This window comes from Myotis myotis, unplaced genomic scaffold (assembly GCF_014108235.1).
Source record: "Myotis myotis isolate mMyoMyo1 unplaced genomic scaffold, mMyoMyo1.p scaffold_m19_p_18, whole genome shotgun sequence".
NCBI lineage: Eukaryota > Metazoa > Chordata > Mammalia > Chiroptera > Vespertilionidae > Myotis > Myotis myotis.
In genome coordinates this window covers 3,102,993-3,115,862 of record NW_023416322.1, presented here as the reverse complement: position 1 = coordinate 3,115,862, position 12,870 = coordinate 3,102,993, and the positions used below count along the sequence as shown (strand labels likewise).

The 12,870-nt window shown below is 41.5% G+C and overlaps 1 protein-coding gene across 2 annotated transcripts in view; it reads right to left on the bottom strand.

Moving 5' to 3' along the window:
• Positions 1 to 12,870, bottom strand: part of POU2F1 (POU class 2 homeobox 1) — a 134,267-nt gene that overhangs the window by 77,192 nt on the left and 44,205 nt on the right. The window contains exon 3 of one of the 2 annotated variants that reach the window (XM_036342925.1): positions 12,021 to 12,178. The exons of the other annotated variant lie outside the window; for it this stretch is intronic. The gene's annotated coding sequence lies outside the window, so the exon portion shown is untranslated. The remainder of the gene's footprint in view (positions 1 to 12,020; positions 12,179 to 12,870) is intronic. 2 annotated transcript variants of the gene reach the window in all.

The window sequence follows — 12,870 nt, the reverse complement described above, 5'->3', positions numbered from 1 at the left end:
TTAGAGAGAAGAAGGGGAGAAAGAGAGACACACATATCAGTGAGACAAAGAAACATCAATTAGTTTGCCTCCCGCAATGCCCCGCCTCAACTGGGGATCAAACCCACAATCTGGGTTAAGTGCCCTGATTGGAAATCAGACCTTTTGGTATTCAGGACGATGCTCCAATTGAGCCATCAGGCCAGGGCTGAACCTTCGGCAGCCTTGGCCGGGTAGCTCAGTTGGTGAGAGCATCACGCAGATAAGCCAAGGTTGCGGATCTCTCTCCTTCTCTCAAAAATCAACACATTAAATAAAATACTTTTGTGAGTGGTAAGAGTACTTTAACATAAAATCTACTTTCTTTACAAATTTTGGGGTATATAATACAGTATTGTTAACTATAGTCTTCTGGAAACCTAAAATTTGACCCCACCAAAAAAATTCCAAAACTGGCTGCCCCTCTGGCCACATGAGCACTGGACGCAACCCCAGCTGGATGCAGGCGCTGGGACAGTCTGCAGCACTGGCACTGCCCACAGCACAGGACAAACAATAGGGAGGGTTGACAAGCTGACTGAACAAAAAGCAAGGCATAGTTTTGGACAGAATGTTTTCCTCTCTATGCTCTACTGCCTGGACTTCCACACTTCCGTGAGTATTAAAAGTGCCAGCCCGTACGAGGATGTGTCTAGTCTAGCATGTGCCCAACAGGGGAGGAATTCAATAACCATGAGCCCCCCAGCCCTGCTAAGTGAAGATGATGAGCAACTGCAAGGGATGCTGGGCGTAATCAAGCAACTTTGTAATCTCTCCATAATGTCAACAGCATCAATAAGTTTCATCTCATCCTTGCAAGCTCCAGTTGGTCAGAAAGAATTTAACTGGAAGAACAATAAAATCCATCAATATAGCTCGCCTTTTAGAAGCCCTAACATGACTCCCCCAAACAGAAAGATACCAGGCATTCTAATGTACATTACTCCTCATTTTGAATAGTATAGATTAAAACGCACACACATTACAATTCTGTGCTAGAAGATCTCCACGCTGCTGGGAACAAAACATAGGATGTGAGCTACTCTAAATGTATTTTTAATATCTCATGCTCATATTCTGTGCATCGCCCGCTCTTGGCCAGCCAGGTGGTAATTTAATGCAAGATTCCTGGGTAAAGATGAATTTCAGTGGGTGAATCAGGTTTTAAGGCAAAGAATCTCCTGGTTTGAGCAATTCTGGGTATTTAACAAAAGAAGAAGGAATTTCCTTTATACTCTCAACATTACAATTTCATTTAAGATAATGAGCTTTTATTTTCCCCAAGCCAATCAATCAGACACGTGAAATGTTATATTAATTTTTAATAATACTCTTTGCTGTAACATCTTTTTTCATTAAAGGTGTTTTAACTAATTTTGAAAGGTTTATTTTTAAAATATTTTGGGAAATTAATCACTGCTTGGTCAACTATAAAAGTAAAAACATGGAGACAAATGTTCAGTTAGACGAAATATACCTTTGAACTTGCTCAAAATAGTTTACTATAGTTGAAACATGTTTATAAGCTACAAATACTTTATAAACACCTTATTAAAGGGGATATGACCTACACCTTTAAACTACATTATAAAGATGGTGAACAGGATTCCCACAGTGAAATCATTCCAGAGGAAGATGCGGTCTCGCTGTACTTCCTCAGTGTGCCTCTCATGCTCACAGTATCTTGGATGGGTGAACTCAGGGAGGAAATGATTCCACCATCAGGATCAGTTCATCGGTTAGCATGGAAAGGGCTGAATTTATAATTAAATTTTAATTCCAAAAATAATCCAGCTTCATTTAGTAATGGGCTTTGAAACCAGAGGGAACTAGGTTTAAACTCCGGTTCTCACATCCTAAACTCCAGGATTCTGCCCCTAAGCCTGTCTCCTTCTCTGTAAATCAAGTACCATAATACCCCTGAGAGTTCTCCGCAGGCCTAAATAAAATGTATCTGAAAACTTCCATGGCGCTTAGTAGTTCATTCATGGTTGCTATATTGTTGTTAATAGAGAAAATACTGAATGTAAAATAAATAAAACCTTTGTCTTCTCTGTTCCCACATTAATATTTTAAGTTAAGCAAAAGGAAAATCCATATGAACTGTCCTTTGGTCTGTTTTATTCTCTTAGGCATGTTGCGTTACTTTAAAAGAAGAATTTTTAAAAGGCACTCTAGGAGTCAAAATATGTAGATTCTGATCTAGATGCTGATCTCATTTCTGGCTAGCTGAACCTCTATAAGCAAGTTACTTGACCTCTCTGATCTTCACCTAGGTTAATTTGTATTATGATGATTAGATTAATCTTATAAGACTATTATTTACAAAGCACTTCAATTAACTACCATATAGAGATTATTGCTAAAGTTATATTATCACAGAACAAACCCTATTAGCATTAATTTCACAACTTGTTCTAAAGAAGTTAGAGCCTAATCTAAGTACAAGGGCCAATCCGAACTGTTCTCCATTGCTGGCTAGTGCACAGGCATTCGAAGCATGACGCCATCACAGCAATTCATATCAAATCAAACAAATTTCAAGGAAACCAAGATGGCGGCATAGGTAAACACCGGAAATTGCTGCTTCGCACAACCACTTCAAAAATACAACTAAATGACAAAACGGACATCATCCAGAACCACAGGAAGGCTGGCTGAGTGGAAATTCTACAACTAGAAGGAAAGAGAAAAGCACTGAGACTCAGAGGAGGTGCGGTGCAGCAGTAAAGTGCAGAGGTATGGAGGTTCACACCAAAAGGGCTGGCAGCTGAGGACGCCGGTGTCTTTTTCAATCAGGAGGGAGTCTCAAGCTCCCGACTGCTCTGAACTCCAGTTCCAGGTGAGTCTCTCGGGATCCAGACTCATATGGGGAGAAACTGGACTGTCTGGCATCGGGCGGAACTCGAGGGCGGCTTTCTCTCAGAGGTGCTTGCAGCGATTACCAGGACATTGAGATGCAGGGCCTCTTAGGGCAGGGCTGAGGATCAGCCATAGCTGCTTGCTCCGCCCTGTTGGTCCCCTGAGACCCCGCCCCACCCAAGCTGTGCACAGAGGCTTTTGCATATGAAAGGCCTGGCCCTTTGCAACCTGAAAATTACCTAACAAACTGCAGCTGAATCAGAGGGACCCAGAACTTCCAAAAGAAGGTCCAAGGCCCCACAGCAGCTTGCATTGCTTCACAGATGGGCCTCATCTGGGCACCTCCAAACCCCAAACAAAGAAGAGGAAGCTCTCCATAGCTCCTGCTGGGTAGCCTCAGGCAGAGGCTAAATTAGCATCTCCTTAGAAATCCAAGAGCCAGTGTACCCAGGGGTGAGAGTGGGACCATCCAATTATAACTCTTCAGATCCATAAGTGACACACTCAGGGGGCAGACTCAGTGAGCACCAAAGCCCCACTGAAACAAGTCTTACCCCAGAAGAGTGTCTCCAGCTCAGAAGTTCTTCCATTGCAGACACAGCTAATTCTCACAGCCAACTGGCCTGGAGGTCAATTCCTCCCAGTGATACCTACAACAATCAAGACTTAACTACAAGACTGTGCACAAAGCCCACAAACGGGTGCACCAAGAGTGTCCACCTCAGGTAATTGGGGAGGCTGAGCCACTGGGCCCTGTAGGACACCTAACACAGAAAGCCACTCTATCAACACAGGGAAGCATAAAAAATGCGGAGACAAAGAAACAAGTCACAAATGACAGAAATGGAGGAAAGCAAACTACTGGATATAGAGTTCAAAACCACACTTTTAAGGTTTTTCAAGAATTTTCTAGAAACCGCCAATAAATTTAGTGAGACCCTCAAGAAATCTAGTGAGGCCCTCGAGGTTATGAAAAAGGACCAACTAGAAATTAAGCATACACTGACTGAATAAAGGATATTATGCAGAGTTCCAAGAGCAGACTAGAGGATCACAAGAATCAAGTCAAAGATTTGAAGTACAAAGAAGCAAAAACACCCAACCGGAAAAGCAAAATGAAAAAAGAATCCAAAAATACAAAGATAGTGTAAGGAGCCTCTGGGACAACTTCAAGCGTACCAACATCCGAATTATAGGGGTGCCAGAAGATGAGAGAGAGCAAGATATTGAAAACCTATTTGAAGAAATAATGACAGAAAACTTCCCCTAAAGAAATAGACTTACAAGTCCAGGAAGCCCAGAGAACCCCAAACAAAAGGAATCCAAAGAGGACCACACCAAGACACATCATAATTAAAATGCCAAGAGCAAAAGACAAAGAGAGAATCTTAAAAGCAGCAAGAGAAAAACAATCAGTTACCTATAAGGGAGTACCCATACGACTCTCAGCTGATTTCTCAACAGAAACTATGCAGGCCAGAAGGGAGTGGCAAGAAATATTCAAAGTGATGAATAGCAAGAACCTACAACCTAGATTATTTTACACAGCAAAGCTATCATTCAGAATTGAAGGTCAGATAAAGAGCTTCACAGATAAGAAAAAGCTAAAGTAGTTCATCACCACCAAACCAGTATTATATGAAATGCTGAAAGGTATCCTTTAAGAAGAGGAAGAAGAAGAAAAAGGTAAAGATACAAATTATGAAGAACAAATACACATCTATCCACAAGTGAATCTAAAAATCAAGTGAATAAATAATCTGATGAACAGAATAAACCAGTGAATATAATAGAATCAGGGGCATAAAAAGGGAGTGGACTATTCTCGGGGGGGGACAGGGGTGTGGGGGGTGTGGGAAGAAACTGGACAAAAATTGTACACCTATGGATGAGAACAGTGGGTGGCGGGGGTAAGGGCAGAGGGTGGGGTGGGAACCGGGTGGAGGGGAGCTATGGGGGGAAAAAGAGGAACAACTGTAATAATCTGAACAATAAAGATTTAATTTTTAAAAAATCAAACAAATTTCAGAGTTACAAATGAAATAGATATATATTTGGAAAGTCATTTTATAGTCATCCCACAGAATTAAAGGCAATCATCATAACACCTGGATTTATCAGAGGCTACAAAATTAGCAGAAAATATTTACCAGGTGTAGAAAGACTATATTCTTTCTTTAAACTGATTCATTGAAAACAGAGTAGTTTAGTAACTCAGAAGGCAGGAGAGTTCTTACTTTCCCAATCTATGAATACAAAAAGAGAAAAAGGCAAGACTGAGTAAGCTGTATGAGAAACATAGCACTTTCAGGGGGAACGATCACACACGTGGGGAACACGGACTGACTGCCCACCAAGGTATGGTTTGCTGCCCTGGGCAGGCCCCTCTCTTGTGCCCACTTCCTCGTCTACTACACAGGGACCAGCAGCTGTCCTCACTGTGGGAACACACAGGCCAATTAGAAAGTTCCTGGAACATGCATAAGGTGTTACTTTTTCATGAAGCTGGATAAAACAGCCTACTTACTATTTTCTTTAAAGGGTACATTTAACTAACACACACACACACATAACACACACACACATCCAACATGAACTTCTCTCCAATTTACAAGTATCTACTTCAATTAGCTTTGAGTATATACAAAGATAATAGATACAGACAGATGAATATAGGTTGCTATCATTGTAAAGTGTTCTGAGAAAAGATACAAGATCACATTTTTGTCTTAGAAAATGAGGAAGATCAACACTTGGCACCCAGGTGTGGAAATTCGTTCACCATCACTGGTTGACCACCATCCCCTTTACTACAAGGCCTCCAAATTCTGTAGAGAGTTCTCCAGTAGAGAGTTCAGCAGCCTTAACCAAGGAGGAGTTGGTACCTGCACTGACTCTGGCCTGCCCTATACCAGTACTTCACAGGTATGTTTGAATTTCTGTAACAGTTGGTGTAACTGGTACAAATTAATGAACAGACTGAGTGGTGTAACTAATTAATGAAAACCACCTATGTTTTATATTACTGTCTTCAGTGCTCATGTAACTAGCCCATATAATTTTTCCTTATATATTTGTGATGTTTCTATTTCATAAAACTCTGAATCAAGAGCTTAGATTCAACAGTGCAAACAAAAATAAAAAATGTAAATACCTCAAACTGCCTTCTTAAAAAAGAGTTATTTTTGTGAGAGAAGGGGCTCATACTAGCTTATAATGAAAGTAAAGTTTAACATAAAATTCTGCCACAATTCTCCAACAATGGTCCAAAACTTACTAAGACACTTTACTGCAGTATACTACTGAAAACAAAGAAACAGAATTCTTTCTCTTGGGAAAAAAAAAAGTCTGATTTGTACGCACTTTAAGTTCTTTAAGGAATTTTTTTAAGCATTAAATTGCAAGAGGATTTCCCTAAAACAAAATGAAAAACACCTTGAGACAAATAAATACACAAAACAAATAGAAACTTCAGCACTCCCCACCCCAAACTCTCCAGAGCAGAAACTGTAACAAGGAAAACCCGCCCTCCCTTTCTTTCCCCTTTACAACAACATGATGGTTACAAACTGACAAACCCTTCCTGGCTATCCATTGGCTCATCTACAGGCCTTTCATTCTTTTGAAATCTCCCCAATTTAAATAAGCCAGGTGTGGTCCTTATAACAGTAATCCTGCTAGACCTACTGATTATGCACAGAAACGCGCTCGGCCAGCAACAGCAAAGAGGTTGTGCTGGCCTCAAAGTGACTGAAAAAGCTTCAGTACTCATTGAGTGAAATAATAATTATTCTTATAAAGAACAAATACAAAAAAAAAAAAAATCCCATCTTTGCTGGAATCATCAAGCAAAATAATGCAAAGTATTTTCCCCTGCCCACACGTGCCTTCGTCGAGTGACAGTAATAATGTGTCTGTGAAAAGTTACAAGATACCAATTACCAAACAATAACCATTATTTTACTAAAGCAATATAATACTTTCAGAGTGTGCTCCCTGTGAGTCCTTTAATGTTATAACCAACATCCAGAGAAAGAGAGATGGAAGCAATATAAAATCTAATTTAAATAGTAGTTAATATGGTGCATCTTTTCCTTATATAAACTGAATAGGACCGCTGGTTGATTTTACTGAAAGTTAATTTTTTTGCAGCAGTGATTCTCAAGGGGCAGTACCTGAATCCGCATCAGCAACATCACCTGGGAATTTATCACATTCTCAGGCTCCACCCCAGACCAACGGGATCAGAAATTGCATGGGAGGCCCCAAAATCTGTGTTTGCACCAACACTGCAGAAGATGCTGCCACATGCTGAACCAAGATTTACAGTGTCTGAAATGTGAAAGAGAAAACACAATGCTTTCTCTCACTCCTTGGAACTAAGTGAGGCATAGGAACAAAACAACGTGTAAAGAACTCAATGGTCTCCGAATGGAGTCTGCTGGCCAGTATCTCATGGTCTACAAGACACCAGAGGTCAGGAGTTCGTTATGTCTCTCCCACAAACAACAAGCACAGACAGCATCCCTGTCCCTTCATGACGACTTAAGGAGAGCAGAGTCCCTGCACATAAGACACTCAATCCACTACCACTCATAACCCACTTCCAATCACCGAGGCCTCAGACAGGAGGCAGCAAACCTAACCATCTATTCCTTTATAATGAGAAAATAATAATTTTCCAAGATGTACTAGGTATATGAGGGATAATCTGTAGTGTGAGTCATAAATTTTAACATTCCTTACTAAGAACTACTAATAAGAACTAAAAAAAATACAAGTATTCAGTTCTTCCTCAGTATCCAACCATTCAATGCTGCCTTCATATTACAAGACACACTTTTCATTTCCCTGTAACTTCAGTACACCCTGTAACAACTGCTTCCCTATTTCCTTTAAGACATGGGTAGCACTTGAAAGAATAGCTAAACTAGTGACATTTAAGTGACCAGAGACAAGCAGAGACCGAATGGGAAAAAAACACTGGGTAAATCAAATATACTATATGCTATTACAATTCATGAATTCAAGGCCACTGAGTAGTTTTCTGCAGCTCAAAATTAAAAAATGAATTGCTAAATACCTTCAGTATTACACTTGCAAAATGTACTTTTAAAACTATATTGTAAGTTAATCAAAGACGTCACAATTTTTTTAAAAAATCCATTAAATTCAAAGGAAGTGTTTGTTTACTTATTCCCAGGAATATTTCAAAATCTGTTTTATGATAAAACTAGAGGGCCCTAACCGGTTTGGCTCAGCGGATAGAGCATCTGCCTGCGGACTCAAGGGTCCCAGGTTCGATTCCGGTCAAGAGCATGTACCTTGGTTGCGGGCACATCCCCTGTGGGGAGTGTGCAGGAAGCAGCTGATCGATGTTTCTTTCTCATCGAAGTTTCTAACTCTCTATCCCTCTCCCTTTCTCTCTGTAAAAAATCAATAAAATATATTTAAAAAACAAAACAACAAAACTAGAGGCCCAGTGCACAAAATTTGTGCGGGGGGAGGAGGGGGACGTCCCCTCAGCCTGGCCTGCAATGACACTTGCCTCATCGCCGGGGCAACGACGCAAGCATTTCCCTCTGCTGCCCAGAGGCCCTCTGCGGCTGGGGTGGAATGCTCATGCTGCCCGCTCTCAGTGGCGGCTCCCCCAGGACTGGGGGACTCCAGCGGAGCTGAGAGAACTGGGTGCTGCCATCTTGTGGCCATGGGCACCACCATATTTGTGATGGAGTGACTGTTAATTTGCATATTACCCTTTTATTAGATAGGATACATGATAAAACTTTACTCAAAGGCCAGATTCTTGACCTTATATACAAGGCAGACTACAGAAAATAACATACATTTGAATTTTCTTCTGCTTGTCATTTTCTTTTCTTAAAATACTAGAGACCCGGCCTGCACCCTCTTGCAATCCGGGACCCCTTGGGTAGGGTCCCTAGGCCTGGCCAGGGATCAGGGATCAGGGCCTATTGGGGCTTTCCTTCCCCTGGCTGCTGGCAGCTGGCCCTGCCCCTGCTGCTGCCACTGCTTGCCATCTGTGTGGAGCTGCCACCCTTCCCCCACCACCAGTGGCCTCTTTCTGTGGGCGAGAGGCATGGGGTGCAATCGCTTGGCTGGCCTGGGCCTCCCTCTGTGGGGTGATCGCTGGCCGGCCCCGCACACCCACCACAGAGTCACTGGCCGGTGGCCTGGGCCTCCCTCTGTGGGACAATCAATCGCAGGGTCCCCAGATCAACCGCCCTGCAGAGGGAGGCTCCACCCACCTGCTGCAGCACCACTGGCTGGGTAGCCTGGGCCTCCCTCTGCGGGGTGATCATGGGGTGATGGAGGACGCCCCCCCCCCCCCCCCGACCCACATCACATCCGCCTTGGCTGGCCTGGAGCCAGTGTGTGTCATAGTGTGGTCATTGGGACGGTCGTTCTGCTGTTCAGTCGTTCAGTTGATTTGCATATTACATTATTATTATAGATGTGTGAATTTTAGAGATGTTTTTACTTAAATGTTAAGGGATGTTTTTGCTTAGAGTAAATTCAAATCTCAATTTCTAAGCTTAATATATTTCCAGTAATTATTCTTCTGGAAAAAGAAATACTTGAGAAACAAATCCCACAGTCATCACTCCTGTCTCATTCTACATCAGAGCAGCAACGCTGGATAAACTGAAGTCGGAAATTCTGACTCACAGGCTCCTCTCTTTCTGTTAAATGTTGGTGGCCCTTCGGGACCATCCTCAATCCACTTCTCACTGTAACACTGATTTCAGAGCACTCTCTTTGTGTCACTCCTGGGCCTGACTGATCCAAAATGCTAATTCTTGACCCTCATGCTTGACTGCACTACAAACTCACAGCGCATGCTGGCTGCCGTTCCCACTCTTCCCACTTGGAGAAGGGCAATGCCATTTAGCCAACGACCTCAGCTCAGGGGAAAGACCTCAATGTTCTGAATTCAGCATTTTTACTCAATTCTGCCACTAACACCAAGGACAGAGCTCCTGGGCTTTTCTGGGTAGTTGTTCTCATGTTGCATAAAGAACGGTGAGTGGTTACTCTCCTTTCTCTGGACATGAACAGGAAGCATATTTCCCTGGTTGCTGGCAGCTGTTTTCCAACCATGAGGAAAAGAATCTGAGGGCAAGCCGTAACCGGTTTGGCTCAGTGGATAGAGCGTCGGCCTGCGGACTGAAGGGTCCCAGGTTCGATTCCGGTCAAGGGCATGTACCTTGGTTGCGGGCACATCCCCAGTGGGGGCTGTGCAGGAGGCAGCTGATCAATGTTTCTCTCTCATTGATGTTTCTGACCCTCTATCCCTCTCCCTTCCTCTCTGTAAAAAATCAATAAAATATATTAAAAAAAAAAATCTATCTTCCCCAAATTAGAAGGTCACACATGCCCTGTTGGCATGGCTCAGGGGTTGAACATCGACCTATGAACCAGAAGGTCATGGTTCTATTCCCAGTTGGTGTGTAGGAGGCAGCCAATCACTGATTCTCTCTCATTAAAAAAAAAAAAGAATCTGAGGGCAAAACAACATATGGAGCTCAGTCCTGTCTCTGACGCTCCGGTCTCTCAATCACATAAGCCACGTTGATTCCCTTGTGTTTCAGCCAGTCTCAGTTTCTACTAGGCTGAAAGCAACCCACCAATAACAAATATGCAAATTACTAAGTTACTAATTTGATGTGTAAAGTAAAATTAGAGTTTTCAGACTACACTAAGGATTTGTTTTCTGCTAAAAAGTGTGGCTGCCACATAATGTTTGGCAACTTTGCAAAACTCCTATTATATGTGCACATCTTGGACAAAATGTGGTCTTTTGATTTGTACATGATGGTGTTAAGTTACGGAGTTCAGTCTCAATTCTAGTCTTTCTGCACATCTATTTAGCTCTTATAATTTTCTACACCATCATAAAACCAAAATGATTCCACAAGATGTTGGGCCAGCTAAGCCACCGCGTTAATACACTCTCGGCACCGAACACACCATGGGAGCCCCCACCATGCTCCTATGGGCCTTTCAGCCCTGGCAGTTTCTGCTCCTTCAACCCAAGATGCTTCTGCCCAGGTGGCTTCTTCTGGCTGTTTAAGTCTCTGTCTGAATGTCATCTCCTCAGCAAGACCTTCCCCAAATATTGGTCTAAAAAGCATCTCCCTTCTCAAGTTACGATCATGTCACCCTACTTGGTTCTCTCTGTTCTTCTCATTTTAAAACGTGTTTACTTGCCCCACCTATCAGTCCTACTCATTACGGCAACCTTAGTGCTTGCAGAACCTGACAAGTGCTCAAAACTATGTGTTGAATGAATGAATGATGGCTAAAGAGTCAATAAATATTAGATCAGGGACATCGGTGTTAAGGCTACAATAAAACTCCTCGAAAGAAACTATTTCCAAAAGAGGAATATGTACTGAGAGCGCACATCTATTGATTTTGAATAAAGGCAGCCCCCTAACAAAATCCTACTATACTTCTGATAGCATATTTAAATTTCAGCAGTTAAAATATGTTTTTTATTAGCAAATACTTCTTTTATAAAGTCAGAGCCATAAGGGAGAAAGAGTGGCTTCTGATTTGTGGTGTTCTTGGCCATTTAATTAATACTAATCTCCATTTTATTCATTCTCTTTATGTTTCTCCTAGATTAGCATGGGTTCTCAGAAATGATAAATTTAGAACTGTCTTCTAGTTAATTGATATGAAATCTGAGAACATTATGAGCAGAAATTCCAGATTCCCACTATAAATCCAGACTGATATTTAGGATCTTGGTAAATGGCGGTAAACTCAGTTAATAACTAAGTTAAAACTTGCTCAGAAGCCTATAAATAGGCACAAATCTTTTAAGAAACTCAGCCATTCCAAATTACATCCCAGGTACTGACTGTGCCTCTGAACTCTGCGAAGTAAGACGAATCCTGCTGGGAGTCCTTCTAAGATTCCAGCTTCTCTTTGAAAAATCCTGAGTAGGAAGTCAATTCCTCTATTTGCCGTGGTTGAACAAGAAAGCACATTATTTCAGGAAACTGATGAATCATCTATGTGTTAATCAAGCATTTACTATGTGCCAAGGTGTTAAAACGGGCGTGTAGAGTTTACTTAGATTTACCCACGTTACCAATCCCTTTGCTCACCATTCTCTCTTCCATCCTCAGTCTTTCCTCTTGAGTTCAAGATCCTTTCATAAGGACAGCCTCTAAAATTTTCTTTAGCTTAGGTATGATGGGAGCCAATTCCGTTTTTTATTTGTGGAAAAAATGCACTTCATCTTTATTCTTGAATAAAAGTTTATCTGGGAAAAAATGTTTAAGCTGATCATTATTATTTCTCAGTATTTAATAAGCTTGCTATCTGTAGGCTTTCATTGTTACTGTGTACAGGGAAATAAGGCCTCATTATGAGCAACTGTCTATTCCTTCTGTTTCCTTATTAAGACATCCTTCATATTTTATTTTCTGAAGTGTCATATAATACATCTAGGGGTAGAATTTTTATCTATCCAGCGTGGGGTTTCATTGTGTTTCCTGAAGCTAAGAACTCCAGCCTTCTGTCAATTCTAGAAAATTCTCAGCCAGTATGTATTTGAATTGATAATAGCTAAGAACTGTATTCTCGCTGGAAGTCCAATTAGATTCATTTTAAACCTTCTCATTCTATCCTTGATATCTCCCAACCTCTCTTACACATTTTATCTTTCATCTATAACCTATAACTAATTTATAACTGCTGCTACATCTAGTTCATTTTCTGAGCCTTATCATCAATCCATTCTTCAAAAAGAGTCCAACCTACTACTTCACTTGTTCACTGAGTTTCTATAATTCAGTGACTATTTCCTTCCTTTCTACAAATTGCTTCTTTGACAAATCTGCCTCCTCATTGTTATGCTTTGTTCTTTGCCCATGTTTTCAACACCCTCTTTTATTATTAAAGTCTTTATAACTTTAATACTAAACCTGATTGATTCGAATACTCTGAAGTCCT